This window comes from Lactuca virosa, chromosome 5 (assembly GCF_052849685.1).
Source record: "Lactuca virosa cultivar CGN04683 chromosome 5, Lactuca_virosa_CGN04683_v6, whole genome shotgun sequence".
NCBI classification, from domain to species: Eukaryota; Viridiplantae; Streptophyta; class Magnoliopsida; order Asterales; family Asteraceae; genus Lactuca; species Lactuca virosa.
In genome coordinates this window covers 209,434,516-209,439,874 of record NC_136430.1, presented here as the reverse complement: position 1 = coordinate 209,439,874, position 5,359 = coordinate 209,434,516, and positions in this window count along the sequence as shown.

Below are 5,359 nucleotides of genomic sequence, written 5' to 3'. Positions count from 1 at the left end.
TGTCCAGCAGTTTGTTTCTCGATTTCCGATTTGTTTGACATAGAACTTAATTGAACACATCAACTTAGTTCTGACCGGGCCCGGTACATGGGTCAACACAAAATGATCGAGGGGCCCAGATATCGCTTCTAATCCAAGAAGGAACTGATAAAATTCGACTCATATGCTTTTTCTACTACTTGTTGAATCATACACAAAGGCACGTTTTATAACATCGAGTTACCAATGCGTTTTCGTACAATCAATGCATAACCAACTCATAGGCAACAAGTCATATCTCTAGGTTTGAAGACTTATATGATATTACCGTCTCGCGATCACTCGAGATAGATTCCATGAAGTGATACCAGCGAGCATGGGTTGAGTCCAATACTCAGAACTTATGAGCACTCATGAGTGTTGTAGCCATGTCCAGCATCTTAGACCTCTACAACCAACTCATGACAATCTTGATTCATACCTACTTCCAACATATGACCGACCGTGGAGAATTTGAATAATATGATATACCAAACATAATTATTCTGGAAGTCAAAACATGTAAAATGAATCGATAGTAAACGATTGACAAAAGATAGCAACACTTTACTCATAAATAAATACAACTTTTATTCATCATCAAATGTCAATTACAATTTACACATTTCAAAGCTATCTAACTACTAAAACTAATATGATCCTTCAGCCCTATGCGCCTCGCATGCTGGAGATGCTTAACCCTACCCAGTCCCTTTGTGAGGGGATCTGCTGGGTTTGATGGATATAGTGTCTAAGTCCATAACTTTATTTGGTATGTACTTGACCCGACCCGACATGGTCCATTTGGGTTGCATGGCATTGCAATACTTGGATAGACTAAATGAGAGAAAGGACACTTGTGATTATTAATATATTATAAGTTCTAATATATTAATAATAGTATTATTTAATTAGTGTTGATCAAGTATTAATTTAGAATTAATTTGGTGATCAAAATGAGACTAATTAAATGTGTAGGGTTGATTATGACAATCATCTAATCTTTTATGGTGGATTTATGATCCATGGTTTATGGAGTTGGGTTATAACCATTTAGAGCTCCATGGATAGTTCATGGGAGTTACAAACCCATGGATCATTAGAAATGAAGAGTCATGACAATTAAGGGCATTCATGTGTAAACCCTAATTGTGACAACACTATAAAAGGAGCCCTATAGCTAGCAAAATCGGACCACTAGTGAGTTCTAAGAGGGCATAACCGATTTTTGAGTGCAAGTGTATTCTCTCAAGTTATTCCAAGTCTTGTAGTGTTGTGTGAAGCATTTGAGGCACAAAATTTGGGGTGCTAGGCTCACAAAGTCTTCAAGGAATCCAAGCAACAAGAAAGCTTTGTACTTCTACTAGTTTTATATTACATATTCCCCATGCCATGCTAGTTAGGAAGTAAACCTTGAAAAATCAAATTTGCATGTATATTAGAGAAAACATAGATTCAAGGTTTATAGGGTTGCATGTACACCATAGGAGTGTTAGAATGCTCAAATCCCATCAGTGGTATCAGAGCCTAGGATTGTTTTCTGTATATTTGATGCAAACTGCTTGAAAATCGAAAAACTGCTCACTGTTCGACTGGAATCGCCGAGTTCAAGGGGAGAACTGGACGAGTCCAAGGCAAATTTCATCCTACTCGTCGAGTAGGATCATGCACTCGACGAGTAGGTGCGTGCTGGGCAGTTTTCCGAGTTTTGATGCTGGAAATGGGCTAGAATCATTATCCCAAACTGTTTTGGACTTGTAAAATCTATTTTTCAAAGTGGTAATGATTATGTTAACCCATTTCAAATGACTATTATCAATTTTCAAGTTTTATATTTGTTAATATGATTTCTTGAAATTGTTTGATATGAATATTTGTTCTTATGAGTTTTAGAAGATCATAGGAATTGTGTGTAGCCTACATGCTTGTTTAATTCATGATCTTAATGCTAATGATGGTGTCCATAACTTGTTCTCAAGTTGTGGATAACCAAAAGTCCCTTCTTTAAAAGTAGTCATTAAACAATAGGAAGTTTCATAAAATGAAGAGTCTTCAACTTTATGAACCATTAAAACTCATAAGTTACAAACTGAAGAGTCTTGAAATAGTTTCAAAACTTGCCCTCAAGTTTTGGAATTTGTAAAGTCTTACACTTTAATACTTTAATTCCAAATTAAACCTTAGATTTTTAAAAGTTTAAAAATCGACACTTATACTATTATTATAATCTTATTTATATAGATATGTATAAGAATATCTCATTCTTACCGTTAGTAGGCCTCATTTACGAAGCCAGTCTATAAGGGGGGTATAAGGTTACTGCCTATAAAATGGTGGTTTAATGGGTGTCCACTCTCACCAACCGCTTCCTTGACTGGTGGAGGGTCGTTAGCCGAACGGGTAGGATAGGACTTTAACTCTCATTAAAAGTATAATGAATTATAAAGTAACTATACATTATTAATTCCCAATCTTAGTTACTTTAGAAAAAATGTGAAATAGGTGCTAGCCCATAAAATTACACTTTGTACCTTACCAAGTCGTTAGTGGAGCGTGTGTGGTTAACCGGCACACTAACAAGGACTAGTAAGTGTGGCAAAGGGTAACTTGACTTTATTATAGATCGGTGGGGTGTGTGTGGTTAACCGGCACATCGATTAGGTAATATAGTTAAGGGTACCAAGTCAATTTGTATGGTTATTCACACCTTGTTTGTGATCCTCGGCATCCCAGTCACAAACTTGAGAGGGCACAATCGAGATTCAAACATGCCATTGAAAATTTCAATGTATCTCAAAAGATCTAGGAGTTTCAAATCCAATAAAACCTAATAATAAAATATTTCGTTCTTATGGTGGAAATTGGTAAATCGTCATTTACCTACCTTCAAATATTTTATAGCTTGGATTACGGCATCCCTCTTCCAACTATAAATAGTTTGTTGGATCCTAGCCTTAATATCTCATTTGGGTGACTTATTAAGGACTCTTAATCTAATGAAACTTGTTTTTCTTTTCTTTCAGATGTCTTCCAACAATGTTGCTGGCTCAAACCTAACAGGCTCCTTTTCCCTTATGAACTTGTGTGGGAAAGTCACTTTTGATGGATCCAACTTCAATGAATGGATCAGAAACATCAGGATGATTACCCGCTATGAGGACAAGGAGTATGTCCTCGATACGAAGCTTAAGGTTGTGAATGAAGCCACTGCTACTCCTGAAGAGTTTGCGGAGTTTGTAGCACATGAAAAGGATGCTACTAAAGTAGCATGCATCATGATGGCCACCATGACTCCTGAACTTCAAAAATCCTATGAAGATTTCTACCCCTATGAGATGCACCAGGATCTGATGGAAAGGTACTATCAGAGCGCGCGTCAGGAGAGGTATGAAAGATGGTGAACCCATCACCGGTCACTTGCAGAAAATGCAAAGGTTCGTTGATCGATTATTGAAGCTTAATGTGGACTTTCCTGAAGAAATGGCGATTGACATCATTCTCCATTCCTTACCTCCAAGTTATGATCAGTTTCGTATGACTTATCATATGAACAAGGAGGAAGTCACACTAAGTAAACTTCAGGGACTCTTAAGGACAGCTGAAAATGGCCTTAAGGGTAAAGCGGTTGTTACTTCTACTTCTACTCCTTCAGCAGCCCCTGTTCTTGCAATTGGGCAGGGAAAGGGTAAGAAGAGGAAAACCCCTTCGAAGGGTACCAAGGGTAATCCCCTTGATGGTTCCTCTTCAAGTGGGATAAAGAAAGGTCCCATTACTCCTTCCTCAAACCCAAAGGAAGCACAATGCTTCTATTGCCAGGAAAAGGGGCACTGGAAGCGAAGCTGCCCCAAATACTTGCAAGATGTAAAGGATGGGAAATTAAACCCACCCATGCAGGTATTTATACAATATTGTCTAATAACTCATCTAATGCTAATTCTTGGGTGCTTGATACAGGTTGTGGTATTCACATTTGTACTGATTTGCAGGGCCTAAGAAGAAGTGAGCAAGTGGAGCACGGGAAGATAAACTTAGTCATGAGCAACAGGAAAGCATCACCTGTCACCATGATAGGAGTTTATTCTTTATTGCTTAATAATGGGTTAATGTTAGATTTGAATAAATGTTGTTACTCGCCTGAAATGGCGAGAAATATTATTTCCTTTCATGGCTTGTACAAACAAGGGTTTACATTTTCATTTGATAATAATAATGGTGCTATTAATGTTTATTACAATGATGTATTTTACTTTAAAGCATTACCTTGTGATGGTGTATATGAAGCTGTGAATGTTGTAGACAATCTAGGAAATAATGTGTTGTATATTGATTCTTCAAATAGCTTGGATAAAGCATCCTTGTGGAATTGTCGTCTTGGACATGTCAACAAGAAGCGCATAGGCCAACTCCAAAAGGCTGGAGTCTTGGAGTCATTTGACCTAAAGTCGGATGATAGTTGCGAGTCTTGTTTACTTGGAAAAATGACAAAGTCACCCTTCACAGGTACTTGTGATAGGGGTGAAGGTTTTTTGGACCTGGTACACACAGATGTGTGTGGGCCCCTCAGAGTTGCTACAAGGGATGCTAATCGCTATTATGTGACTTTCACTGATGATTACAGCAGATATGGATATATCTACTTAATCACGCATAAGTCGAAAACCTTTGAAAAGTTCAAAGAGTTTAAGCAGGAAGTAGAGAATCAATTGGGCAGGAACATCAAGATGCTCTAATCCGATCGGGGAGGAGAGTATCTTAACATTGAGTTCCTTGACTATCTTAAGGAATGTGAGATTGTCTCACAATTGACACCTCCTAGAACACCACAGCTGAATGGTGTAGCTGAGAGGCGCAATCGAACCTTGTTGGATATGGTTCGTTTCATGATGAGTCGAGCTTTGTTACCAATCTCTTTCTGGGGGTATGCCTTAGAGACTTCCGCCCATATCCTTAATCTAGTCCCTACTAAAAAGGTTGCCAAAACACCTCACGAAATGTGGACTGGGAAAGTTCCTAATTTAGACCACATCAAGATTTGGGGTTGTGAAGCTTTCGTGAGGCGTGAGACTCATGATAAGCTTGAACCTCGAAGTGAGAGGTGTATTTTCATCGGCTACCCACAGAGATCCTTTGGTTACCTCTTCTACAGACCCAATGATAATGTGGTCTTTGTAGCAAGAAGAGGAGTCTTTCGTGAGAGAGAATTTATAAGCGAAGGGGACAGTGGGAGGCAAATTGACCTTGAAGAGCTTCAAGAGTCAAGTGGTGAAGGAACCTCAAATACTACCGACCAACTTGAGGGGGAAACTCCTGTTGAGCCGATAGATGAGTCTGTACCTCCGAC